General features: G+C 41.1%; 1 protein-coding gene across 1 annotated transcript in view; it reads right to left on the reverse strand.

Moving 5' to 3' along the window:
- Positions 1 to 14,682, reverse strand: part of KATNIP (katanin interacting protein) — a 203,661-nt gene that overhangs the window by 187,960 nt on the left and 1,019 nt on the right. The gene's annotated exons all lie outside the window — the stretch shown is intronic.

Raw genomic sequence — 14,682 nt, forward strand, 5'->3', positions numbered from 1 at the left:
ACTGAAAAGGCCAGGCTTTAATGGGAAATCTCTATTTTTAAATATGGGAAAATACAGCTATAAACCCAGTTCAGCCCAGTATAAAAACTCTGGGCATGAGTGGGTGGATGACTATTTAAAGATGAGATTGGAGACCAGAAGACCAACTAAGGATACAGGCAAGGGGGGACAGCTTCCCCAGGAAAATTCTCCATTTAAATGTGCTACGTTCACAGGGCAATTGTTAAGACTACAAGGGTCAGGCAGTGGGACATCATAAGTCGTCCTGTGGCACTGAAGACAACTGGTACTTTCTTATCCTATATAATAAAAGTCTAATATGCTAAGTGTCCCGTGGTACTGTCAACCGTTCAACCAATCAAAGTGTAATATGCTAATGATATGCTAAGGATGCTCAACTGCTTGCTATGATGTGCACTGACCACCAGGGGGCAGACAGTCAACCAGTTGCTATGACATGCACTGACCACCAGGGGGCAGACAGTCAACCAGTTGCTATGACATGCACTGACCACCAGGGGGCAGGCAGATGCTCCAACCTGGTAGGTTAGTTTGCTGTTGGGGTCCGGCTGATCAGGACTGAGCAAGACAGCCCAGACACACCCTGGAGCCCTCCCATGATCCCTCCTCAGCTGGCCAACCTCCCGCGTCACTCCCTGGCCCCAATCATGCACTGGTGGGGTCCCTCGGCTTGCCCTGTGCCCTCTCACAATCAGGGACCCCTCGGGGGATGTTGGAGAGCTGGTTTCAGCCTGATCCTGCAGGCCAGGCCAAGGACCCCACTGGTGCACATATTTGTGCACTAGGCCTCTAGTACTATTTATCAGCTTTTTTTTCAGGTTAAAACTAAAAGATAAGTATAGCACAGTATGGCACCCATGAAGTCCATAGGGATTTTCAAAATTGTCCAAGTGAAAGGAGTTTAAAGACAGGAAAGGCAGTTTTAAGAAAGGAGGGTCCAGGGCAGAGGAATGCATATGTGACGGGCAGAGGCAGCTCCAAGCCACCAGTTTATTTATAAGAATGTTACAAGATAAGGGGAAGAAGAAGAGGGGGGCACTGAGGGGGCTTTGAAACTTTGGAACTGATACCATGTAAGGAAAAGAGGGGAAAGGAACCAATTAGGAAAGCATAGGGGAAGGGGTCTAATTAGAATGCAGCATATATAGACAAAGAGCTGCCAGCATTTATAAACCCGTAAACAGAGACTCAGAGGACTGTTTGGTGTGTTTTTCTTCCCATTTTGGGGGGGGGGGGAGGCTCTCCTATTTGGGGGACCCCCTCCCCAAGGGGGAGTTTATATATGCTTGCAATAAACTTCCACATTTTTGCTAAAATCTTTTAATCCGTGAATTTTATTCTTCAAACTTCGTAGAACAAGAACCCACAATGAGAGTCCAGTTTGCCATTCTGCACATCACAATTTCATACTAGAGCAGGATTGTAACTTCAAATGCCTCTGGGGCCCAGCCAGGTACCATATGCAATGAGGGAAGCCAGTTAGGTAGGTGCTGTGGTGTCCCTCCCTTCTCCACTCTGCTCCAGCTGTGAGGGAACTGAGGCCAGGCAGAATTCTAATTTGGAGTTAACAGACTTTAATTGATATTTTAAAGAAAATAACGTAATCAGATATTTATGGGAAATCTCCCAATTTTTCAATGTTAAGAACTAATTCAAAAATTTAAAAAACAAAACATTATGGGCCAAATAAACATGCCTGTGGGCTATATTTCAGCCAGAGGCTCCCAATTCGTAATGTCTGCCATAAAGAATTCATTTTTAAATTTGCTGTATCTCTATTTTTAAAGGATTAAAAAAATTTAACTTATATCCTATATAATAAAAGCCCAGTGACCGAACGGTGGAACAACCAGAACGATGGGTTGGCCAGTCGCTATGACGCAAACTGACCACCAGGGGGAAGACGCCCAATGCAGGAGCTGCCCCCTGGTGGTCAGTGCGCTCCCACAGCGGGCTAATCCCCGAAGGCCACGCCCCCCCCACCAGTGCACGATTCCCGTGCACCAGGCCTCTAGTATAAAAATAATCAACTTCACAGAAACGTTTTGAGACTAGTACAATGAACTCCTATTTACCCTTCACCTGCATTCAATCTTACTCATCTTGAAATCTCGGCATGCCAGGTCCCAAAGGCACTAAAATGTTGAGGAGTCACTGAATGAATGCCCTGAGGAAAAATAAGCAAAACACTGTGTGCCAAGTCCCATTAGCTAAAATGACAGGGTGGAATGAATGCCAAAAATATCAAGAGGAAAGAAATGAATCAGATTCAAGATGGGAACCAAGGAAGGAAAAGAGAACAGACACAAAGACTACATGGACCACACATTTATTATGCCTGCTGAACGCCTGCTTTGTTTTATTTGTTTTTTTGTTTTGCTTGGCTTATTTTGTGTAGTAAGAGAAATAGACAAATCCCCAGTAGTCCAGGTAAAAACCACACAAGAACAGAAGAGACCAGGCATGCTGACACCATACTTTCTATAAAACCTTACTGATTCAACCGTCACCCGTTTTGTAGCTTGTGATTATTTATACAAGCTAGGCTAAATTTCATCAGAGCATTATTAATTCTTTGAGAGAGTTTGCTAAGCAAATGAACAGTATAAACAGGGAAATGTTAAATATTTGCTCTGGGGGGGGGGGGAGCAAAAGCAAATGAGCAGCTTTAAAATCCTTTGTAATTATATTGATGTGCTGAACTTTTGTCTAATTATTATGTTCCTTGAAAACTGAGTAGAATTTTTTTTTAAACCATCTCGTACTTTTTAAAAATATATATTTTATTGATTTTTTACAGAGTAAGGGAGAGGGATAGAGAGTTAGAAACATCGATGAGAGAGAAACATCAATCAGCTGCTTCCTACACACCCCCTACTGGGGATGTGCCTGCAAACCAAGGTACATGCCCTTGACGAGAATCGAACCTGGGACCTTTCAGTCTGCAGGCCAATATTCTATCCACTGAGCCAAACCGGTTAGGGCAAAACCATCTTATACTTTTAAAGCACTAGAGGAAATTTGACTTTAACATAAAGGTGAACATTTTCACAGACAAAAGACTCACACGTTGCCAATTTACCTTCATGAAAACAAAAATATCAAACATTGTTTTTTCTTTTAAACCTAGAGTGAGCTAATTACAAAGATTATTGTTTTGCTAGAGGGCTTCAACAGATCCCCTCCTCCCTTACCTGTCAGTGGTTTGGAGGAAGTCCGCCCATTTGCAGAGAGCATTAGCTACTATGTAGGAGCACTTTTTATATGCTAGACCTGCTGTTCAGTGCACTCATGCATAGTCTCATTGAATCCACAATGAGGGACTCATCAATGGATTACCAAACAAAAAATAAATGTAAGCTTCATCATCATCTCCACTTTATTGACAGGAAAACTAAGGCTGAGAGACGTCAGGGTAACATCTGAGATTAAAATTCAAGGTGACTGGCTATATGGTCCCCAAAACTACCCACTTTACATCACAGTGCATCACAGAGCCCAAGGCCAAAACCAATGAGCCAGGAAAAAGGTTGTGGAAAAGGTCCATTCTAGCTGTGTGGCTCTAGAATAAGGCCTATTTTCCCTCACACACTCAACCAGAGCAGAACCCTAATAAGGATTATCTAGCTGGCTAGATTCACAACTCATCAAGGTTTATCCAATAGATATCCTATCTAATAAAGAGAGAATATACTAATTGACCCTCATGCCATCACAAAGATAGCAGTGCCCACAGCCAATAAGGAGGGGATATGCTAATTGACTGTCCCACCCTCAAAGATGGTGGCGCCCACAGCCAATAAGGAGGGAATATGCTAATTGACTGCCACGCCCTCAAAGATGGTGGCACCCATAACCACAAGATGGCAGTGCCCAGTCCCCTCAGCCCCGCCAGGGCAGCAGGCACACGGCAAGGCCGGGCCCGACCTCAGGTGGGCCTGGCTGCTCCGTACGCCTGCCTCCGGAGTCCCCCAGCTGCCCAGGGCTGGCCCGAGGTGCAGGCAAGTCTCAGATGGCGGCTGCCCAGCCACCCAGGGCCACCCGAGGCTCAGGTAACAAGGACCAACCAAGGCTTGTGCTGCTGGCAGTGGCAGCAGCAGAGGTGTGTTGGGGCGTCGCCTCCCGCCCCTAAGGGCTCCAGGACTGTGACAGGGGGCAGGCCAGGCTAAGGGACCCCCCGCTCCAGTGCATGAATTTTCATGCAACAGGCCTCTAGTGTGCCTATAAAAAGGTATATAAGTCAACGTTTTAAAAATTGAAATGGAAAAAGGGATCCTTTGAAATCTAATCTTAGGGCAAATACTTTCTTAAAGACAATGAAGTTTTTCCTTTGGAACCAATCTGAAAATGAACAGGTTCCTCCACTGGGGCATAACAATGCTCTAGGACAGCAGTTGCCAACCGGTGGTCTGCGGACCACTGTTGGTCCGTGAGGTCCAAAAGGTTGGCAACCACTGCTCTAGGAGAGCTGAGATGATAACAATTAGAGGTGATTAAGCAGACTTCTTGAAAATAGTTTAGCAATGTTTCTCATGTGTATTCCACTGATCCTACGAGAAAGAGAGATTCCCAAGCACAAAACAATTTTCCTCATAATTCTAAGCCTTTTTCACTGTGTTGATCATTTGTACTGATGATGCAAAAGCAACAGTAGGTAAAATTGCTTGTAGCCTAAGTGGATACAAGGCAGTGGCACCAAACTGTACTAGTAGTCATTATTCTTTACTTACATGTACTCACAATAAAATAAACAAAAAATATCACTTTTACTTATGGTGTCCTGAAGAAACAGTAAAAGTTACTTTATTACATCTCAGCAGCCCATGAGTACACATTTTTAAATATTTTGTGTGAATAAAATGGGAAGTACACTTAAAGTGTTTCTGCTACAAGCCCAAGTACAATGGCTAATCCCAGAAAACACTTGCATGACTGAGTTGCCAGCTGAACAAGCCATACGTTGTATATTGTATATGATGTCATTTTTTAAGAGATCCAAGAGGGTGGCAGAGTAGGTAGGAACTCACCTCCATTTACAATAGCTGAAATGTTAAAGGGTGAAGAAGAAAAAAGAGAGAACAAAGAAGAAAGGAAAAGGAGGATAGGTAGGGGGGAGGGAGAAGAGGAGAATGAAAAGGGGAAAAAAAAACCCACAGAAGAACATAATTAAGATAATAAAACAGCAGCCTGGCCAACATTGCTCAGTGGTTGAGTATCAACCTATGAACAAGAGGTCATAGTTTGATTCCTGGTCAGGGCACATGCCTGGGTTGCAGGCTCAATCCCCAGTGTAACGCATGCAGGAGGCAGCCGATCAATGATTCTCATCATTAATGTTTCTATCTCTCTCTCCTTCTCCCTTCCTCTCTGAAATCAATAAAGATATTTTTTAAAAAGAAATAAAAGAATAAAACAATAAATATAAAACTATCAATAATCACTTTAAATGTAAATGGCTTAAATGCTCCAATCAAAAGACATAAGGTAGCTAAATGGATAAGAAAACAAGATCCATACACAAGCTGTCTACAAGAGACCTACCTCAGAACAAAAGCTACACACAGACTGAAAGTAAAGGGTTGGGAAAACATATTTCATGCTAATGAAAAGGAAAACAAGCTAAGGTAGCAATACTTGTATCTTACAAAATAGACTTTAAAATAAAGGCTATAGTAAGAGACAAAGAAGGATACTACATAATGATAAAGGGAGCAATCCAACAACATTTAACATAGGAACACCTAAATATGTAAAGCAAATCTTGATGGACATAAAGGAAGAGACTGACTATAATACATTCATAGTAGGGTACTTTAACATGCCACTGATATCAATGGATAGATCTTCCAGACAGAAAATCAATAAGGAAACAGTGACATTAAGTAACACTCTAGATCAGACGGTTTAAATTATATCTTCAGAGCATTTCACCCCAAAGCAGCAGAATATACATTCTATTAGGTGCGCATGAAACATTTTCTAGAATAGAATACATAACAGGACACAAAACAAGTCTCAGTAAAGTTAAGAAGACTGAAATCATATCAAGCATCTTAGCTAACCACAATGTATAAAACTAGAAATTAATCACAAGAAAAAAAAACTGAAAAACACACAAAGACATGGAGGCTAAATAACATGTTAGTGAATAATAAATGGTTTAATAGTGAGATCAAAGAAGAAATCAATAGATACCTTGAAACAAATGAAAATGAGAACACAACAACCCAAAATCTAAGGGTCACAACAAAAGCAGTCCTAAGACAGAAATTCATAGCATTACAGGGCTATGTCAAGAAACAAGAAAGATTTCAAACAATCTACCTTTACACTTAAAGGAATTTCAAAAAGAAAAACAAACACAAAAGTGAGCAGCAGGAAGGAAAGAATAAAGGGAGTCTAAAAAAAAACAATACAAAAGATCAGTTATACCAAGAGCTGGTTCTTTGAAATGATAAACAAGATAGATAAACCTTTAACCAGACTCATCAAGAAAAAAAGAGAAAGGACCCAAATAAATAAACCAGAAATGAAAGAGGAGAAGTAACACCAACACCAAAGAAATACAAAGGATTGTAAAAAAATATTATGAGCGATGATATGCCAACAAATTGGACAAGTTAGAAGAAATGGATAAATTCCTAAAAACATATAATCTTTTAAAACCAAATCAGGAAAAATAAGAAAATTTGAATAGACAGATTGCAACTAGTAAAACTGAAGCAGTAATCAAAAAACTCCCAACAAACAAAAGTCCTGGACTGAATTGCTTCAAAGGTCATTTTTACCAAACATTCAAAGAGCTAATACCTATCCTTTGAAAACTATTCCAAATGATTTAAGATGAAGACTCCCAAGCTCATATTACAAGGCCAGCATTATCCTAATTCCAAAACCAGATAAAGACATTACAAAGAAAAAAATTATAGGCTAATATTCCTAAACAAAGATGCTAAAATCCTCAGCAAAATATAAGCAAATTGGATCCAGCAATACATTAAAAAGATTATGCACCATGATCAAGTGGGATTTATTCCAAGGGTGTAAGGTTGGTACAACATCAGCAAATCAATAAGCATGATACATCACATAAACAACATGAAGGGTAAAAATCACATGATCATATCAATAGATGCAGAAAAAGCATTTTATAAAATTCAGCACCTATCCTAATATATAAAAACCCTGGGTCGTAACAACTGGTAATGACTGAGGCTCAACCAACCAGAAGTCAGTCCTGCAGTCAGCGCTGGGTTTCTGTCGCACCCCAGTGGTGACTGCTTCCGCTGCAGGCGCAGTGCCCCAACACTGACTCCTAAGAGGGCTTCGAATCAGGGCTAGAGAGAGGCCTGAAGAGACAAGCAGGAACTGATTTGTTGCCTCTGTGGCAGCTTTTGATAAGCACTTGCCTCTCTCTTTCTCTCCCAGTCTGGCCAGAAGCCACGCCTCCATTTCTCTCCAGTCCTCCACCGGGGCTGCTGATCAGCCCCTTTTCTGAACAGGCCCCATTGATAGGCCCAGAGATGCTAACTGGCATAGAAACCGACCAATCAGAACCAAATCTGGGTGAAGTGTGAGGAACCAATGGCTGCCTAGGAGGCAGAGCTTTTGACACTGACTGGCATAGAGACTGACCAATCAGAACCAAATCTGGGTGAAGTGTGAGGAACCAATGGCTGCCTAGGAGGCGGAGCTTTTGACGCTGTCAGGCATAGAAACTGACCAATCAGAACCAAATCTGGGTCAACTGTGAGGAGCCAATGGCTGCCTAGGTGGCGGAGCTTTTGACGCTGACTGGCATAGAAACCAACCAATCAGAAACAAATTTGCCAACAGAGGAGGGCAGTTGGGGGCTAGATCAGGCCTGCAGGGGAGGGCAGTTGCAGGCAAGATCAGACTGGCAGGGGAGGGCCGCTGGGGGTGAGATCAGGATGGCAGGGGAGGGCAGTTGGGGGCGAGATTAGACCAGCAGGGGAGGGCAGTTGGGGGCAACCAGGCCTGCAGGGGAGGGCAGTTGGGGGCAAGATCAGGCAGGCAAAGGCAGTTGGGGGCATGATCAGGCCGGCAGGGGAGGGCAGTTAGGGGCAATCAGGCAGGCAGATAGGTGAGCAGTTAAGAGCCAGCTGTTCCAGATTACGAGAGGGATGTCCAATTGGAGAGGGTGCAGGCTAGGCTGAGGGAACCCTCCCCCCCCACACCATGCACAAATTTCATGCAATAGGCCACTAGTTTATGATAAAACCCTCAGAACTGGGAACAGAGGGAAGATACTTCAACATAATGAAGGTCATATATGACCCACAGCCAACATCATACTCTCAATGGGCAAAAAAACAACAAGTGTTTCCTTAATATTAGGAACAAGACAGAGATGTATGCTTTCACTACTCTTATTCAACATAGTCCTAGAAATCCTAACCACAGCCATCAGACAAGAAGAAATAAAAGGCATCTAAATTGGGAAGGAAGAAATAAAACTGTCATTATTTGCAGTTGACATGATATTATATACAGAAAACCCTAAAGATCCCACAAAACTACTACTAGAACTGATAAATGAATTAAGTAGAGAGATACAAAATAAATATCCAGAAATCATTTTTATACACCAATAATGGACTATCAGAAAGGGAAACTAAGAAAACAATCCCATTACAATTGCTTCAAAAAGAATAAAATACCTACGAATAAATTTAACCAAGGATGTAAAAGACACTGAAGAAAAAGAGTGAAGATACAAATAAATGGAAGCCTATACCATGTTCATGGGTAGGAAGAATTAATATCATAAAAATGTTTACTCCACCCAAAGCAATTTATAGATAGATTCAACACAATTCCTATGAAGATATCAATGGTGTATTTCACAGAACTAGAATAAATATTCCAACAATTTACATGGAACCACAAAAGACCCTGAATAGCCACAGTAATATTGAGAAAGAGGAATACAATTGGAAGAATCACATTATCTGGTATCAAACTATACTACAAGGCCATAATAATCAAAATAGTATGGTACTGGCATAAAAACAGATGTATAGATCAATGGAACAAAATAGAGAGCCCAGAATAAACCCACAACTTTATCGTCAATTAATATTTGACAAAGGAGGCAAAAACATACATCAAACAACAGAATAAACTTCAAATGGATTAAAGACTGAAATGTTAGGCTCAAAACCATAAAAATCCTAGAAGAAAACATAGGAAGTAAAATCTCAGACATTTCTCACAGCAATATTTTTTCTGAAATATCTCCTTGAGGCAAGGGAAACAAAAGAAAAAATAAACAGATGGGACTACATCAAACTAAAAAGTTTTTGTACAGCAAAGGAAATCATCAACAAAATGAAACGATGACCCACAGAACGGGAGAACATATTTGGCAATGATACATGTGATAAGGGGTTAATTTCCAAAATTTATAAAGAACATATAAACTCAACACTAAAAAAAAAAATCTAATTTAAAAATGGGCAAAAGCCCTGAATAGGCACTTCTCCAAAGAGGACATATAGATGGCCAGTAGACATATGAAAAGATGCTCAATATCACTAAACATCAGAGAAATGCATATTAAAACCACAATGAGATATCATCTCACATCTGTGAGAATGGCTAACATCAATAAATCAACAAGTGTTGGCGAGGATATGGAGAAATGGGAACCCTCGTGCATTGTTATGGAAATCCAGATTGGTGCGGCCACTGTGGAAAGGAGTATGGAGTTACCTCAAACAATTCTGGGAATTTATCCGAAGAAACCCAAAACACTAATTTGAAAGAGTATGTATTCATTGCAGCATTATTTATAACAGCCAAGATGTGGAAAAAGCCCAAGTGCCCATCAGTAGATCAGTGCATAAAAGGCTGTGGTACTTTTACACAATGAAATACTACTCTGCCATAAAAAGGAAGGAAATCTTACCCTTTCGAAGAGCATGGATGGACCTGTACAGCATTATACTAAGTGAAATAAGCCAGTCAGAGAAATGCAAGTACTAGAACCATATGATTTCATTCATATGTGCAATCTAATGAGGAAATTGAATAAGCAAAATAGAGACAGACTCATAGATAGCAGGCTGACAGCTTTACAGGGATGAGGTATGTTGAAGGGCTGGAGGTAGTGGTAAAGGGATACATATATATACATATATATACATATATATATACATATACATATATAGTGTGTGTGTGTGTGTATGTATATATATGTATATATGTATATATACATACATACACATATATATATAAAGCATAATATGCTAATTAGACTGGACAGCTGAACAACCTTCCGGACGACCTTCCAGATGAAGCCGGGGCTGTGAGGGCCGAGGCAAGCCGCTGCAGCAGTGAGGGCTGAGCCCCCTGTATGAATTTTGTGCACCGGGCCTCTGGTATATATATAAAAGCCTAAGCGACCATTACAACCGAACAACCGGAACAACTAGTCGACCAGTTGCTATGTTGTGCACTGACCACTAGGGGCAGATGTTGAAAGCAGGAGCTGCCCACTGGTGGTCAGTGCACTCCTACAGCAGGAGCACAGCTCAGCTGACGGACCCATCCAGGCAGCCCACCAACCTGGCAGCAGCCACTCACTCCCTCAGTAGTCCTGCAGGTCCAATCTCCGAAGAATGGGCCATGCACCAACAGACCAGTACTGCTGGCCTCTGGAAGTTGGCCTTGGGGACAGTGGCTGCTTCCCCTCCCTAGATGCTCGGCAAGGAAGAAAAAGCTAAAGGAGTTCATCACCACCAAACCAGTATTATATGAAATGCTGAAGAGTAGTCTTTAAGAAGAGGAAGAAGAAGAAGGTAAAGATAAAAATTATGAACAAGAAATACATATCTATCAACAAGTGAATCTAAAAATCAAGTGAATAAAAAATCTGACGAACAGAATAAACTGGTGAATATAATAGAATCAGGGGCATAGAAAGGGAGCGGACTGACAATTCTCAGGGGGGAGGGGGTGTGGGGGGTACGGGAAGAGATTGGACAAAAATCTTACACCTATGGATGAGGACAGTGGGATGGGGGGGGGGTAAGGGCATAGGGTGGAGTGGGAATCGGGTGGAGGGGAGCTATGGGAGGAAAAAGAGGAACAACTGTAATAATCGGAACAATAACGATTTATTTTTTAAAAAATGCCAATGGCATATTTCACAGACCTAGAACAAACTCTCTAAAAATTCATACGGAATAAAAAAAAAAGACCCTGAATAGCCACAGCAACCCTGAGAAAGAAGAACAAAGTTGGAGGGATCACAGTACCAGATATCAAGCTATATTACAAAGCCACTGTTCTCAAAACTGCCTGGTACTGGCACAAGAACAGGCATATAGACCAATGGAACAGAACAGAGAACCCAGAAATCGACCCAAGCCATTATGCTCAATTAATATTTGACAAAGGAGGCAAGAGCATACAATGGAGTCAAGACAGTTTCTTCTATAAATGGTGTTGGAAAAATGGGACAGATATATCAAAAAAAAAAGAAAGAAAGAAAGAAAGAAAGAAAGAAAGAAAGAAAGAAAGAAAGAAAGAAACTAGACCAACTTACACCATACACAAAAATAAACTCAAAATGGATAAAGGACTTAAATGTTAAGAGGGGAAACCTAAAAATCTTAGAAGAATCCACAGGCAGCAAAATATCAGACATATGTAGTAGCAATATCTTTACCGATAAAGCTCCTAGGACAATAGAAAACTAAAAAGAATATAAACAAATGGGACTACATCAAAATAAAAAGCTCCTGCACAGCAAAAGAAACATCAACAAAACAACAAGAAAGCCCACTGCATGGGAGAACATATTTGCCAATGTTATATCCGATAAGGGCCTAATCTCAAAAATTTATAGGGAACTCATACATCTTAACAAAAGGAAGATAAACAACCCAATCAAAAAATGGGCAAAGGATTTAAATAGACACCTTTCAAAAGTGGACATACAGAAGACCAAGAGACATATGAAAACATGCTCAAAGTCACTATCATCTGAGAGATGCAAATCAAAACGACAATGAGGTACCATCTCACACCTGTCAGAATGGCTATCAGCAACAAGTCAACAAATGACAAGTGGTGGCGAGGATGTGGAGAAAAAGGAACTCTCATGCACTGCTGGTGGGAATGCAGACTGGTACAGCCACTGTGGAAAACAGTATGAAATTTCCTCAAAAATTTAAAAATGCAACTTCCATTTGACCCAGTAATCCCACTTCTAGGACAATATCCCTAGAAAACAGAAACACCAATCAGAAAGGATATATGCACCCCTATGTTCATAGTAGCACAATTCACCATAGCTAAGATTTGGAAACAGCCTAAGTGCCCATCAGCAGATGAACGGATTAAAAAACTGTGGTACATCTACACAATGGAATACTATGCTGTTGTAAAAAAGAAAGAACTCTTACCATTCTCAACAGCATGGATGGACCTGGAGAGCATTATGCTAAGCGAAATAAGCCAGTGGGAGAAAGATAAATATCACATGATCTCACTCATTTGTGGAACATAATGAACAAAAATAGATCCAGAGACAGAGAAGCATCCAACAGACCATCAAACCTCAGAGAGAGGGCAGGAGAGAATTAGGGGGAGGAAGGTGTAAGAGATCAACCAAAGGATTTGTATGCATGCATATAAGCATAACCAATGGACACAGACACTAGGTGAGGGCATGTGCTGGGGGGTGGGAGTGCCAGGGAGAGGTCAACAGGGGAAAAAGGAGTCATGTGTAATAATTTAAACAATAAAGAATTAAAGGGGGAAAAAAGAATAGACAAGCTATAGTTATTCAGATTTGGGTGGTTTAGCAAACACTTTTTCAAATACAAAAGTAAACCTTTCACTTCAGGGAAACAACTGACAATATCTGTTGCTAATGATAAAATTCAAGCTTTCAAGTGTAAACAAATAGAAAGCTTGTTTGTTTAATAGCTTGAGTTTAGTAGCATCCCAACAGTTAAACTCTTTTTACAAAAATGAGATAGGTGGTGATACTAACGAATGTGCTTTTTTTGATATTACATAATAACTAGAGGCCCAGTGCACGAAACTCGTGCACTAGGGGGTGGGGGGTCCCTCAGCCTGGCCTGCACCCTCTCTCAGTCCGGGACCCCTCACTCCTTACCACCCACCTGCTCACTGCTCCTTACCTCTCATCTCGCTGCTCCTTAGAGCTGCCACAGAGGTGGGAGAGGCTCCCACCACCGCCTCCTGAGCTCACCAGCCATGAGCCCAGCTTCTGGCTGAGCTGCGCTCCCCCACTGACCACCAAGGGGCAGCTCCTGCATTGAGCGTCTGCCCCCTGGTGGTCAGTGTGCATCATAGTGACCAGTGGTTCCACTGGTCATTCTGCTGTTCGGATGATTTGCATATTAAGTTTTTATTAAATAGGACAGGGGTCCTCAAACTTTTTAAACAGGAGGCCAGTTCACTGTCCCTCAGACCGTTGGAGGGCCGGACTATAGTTTAAAAAAAACTATGAACAAATTCCTATGCACACTGCACATCTTATTTTGAAGTAAAAAAAAACAAAACGGCAAAAACACCCGCATGTGGCCCGCGGGCCGTAGTTTGAGGATGCCTGAGATAGGATATGCCATTTCATACTGTGTAATGAGATTTCCAACAACAACATTTGGAAGAATTGCATAAATCACCGAAGTAACATTTTCCAAATGACCAATGCCTAAGTTATAAAATCATACATGGGTAAAATATCCAATGGAAAAGCAAGATAGACAAGTGGATTTTAATGTAACAGAGCACAAAACAGTTAACCAGAAAAGGCAATTAAAATATTCCGTTACCACTGTATATCTGTGTGACACCTGATTTTTTCATACACTAGTACATCAGGCTGGTTGCTGAAGCCAAAATGAGAGTCTAACTATTTTCTTTTTCTTTTTTTAAAAATATGTTTTGATTGATTTTAGAGAGAGAAGGGAGAGGGAGAGAGAAACATTGATGTGAGAGAAACATAGATCAGCTGCCTCCCACATGAACCCTAATTGGGGATCAAGCCCAAAACCCAGGCATGTTCCCTGAAGGGGAATCGAACTGGAGACCCCTCCGTGCACAGAACGATGCTCAATCAACAGAGCCACACTGGCCCTGGCAAGAGTCTAGCTATTTTCTGTTAAACCAGATATTGGAGAAATTTGGGGAAATGTAAAATAATTCCACTATTCCTACTAATTGGGGGGGTGGGGGGGAAATATAGCTGTTTTTAACTAAAGGTATTATTATATTCAGAAGTAATGGGTTATTTTTAAATTAATTGTTTTAAGATTTTCTCAACTTTAATTTCTGATATGTTAAATAGCATAGATATACATAAACAAAGCTCTTTTGAGGTAACAGTATAAAGGCATCCTGAGACCAAAAAGATTTGATGATTGTTCTATAGCAATATTATACTGACCTTTCCACAGGGCAAGTTAGCAAATGACATTTTATACTACCTCTGAAGTACAAAGGGCAAAGATGTTTTAAGCACATAACAGACTGTTAATTAAATTTTTTCCACACTGCATTAAGTAGGTATCACAAAGGAACCAATTCACCAGAAGAGAGGGGCAGTGGTAAAATGAGAAAAACGATCTGGATTCCAGCACAGACCCTACTAGTCTCTCC

Source organism: Eptesicus fuscus, chromosome 4, assembly GCF_027574615.1.
Source record: "Eptesicus fuscus isolate TK198812 chromosome 4, DD_ASM_mEF_20220401, whole genome shotgun sequence".
NCBI classification, from domain to species: Eukaryota; Metazoa; Chordata; class Mammalia; order Chiroptera; family Vespertilionidae; genus Eptesicus; species Eptesicus fuscus.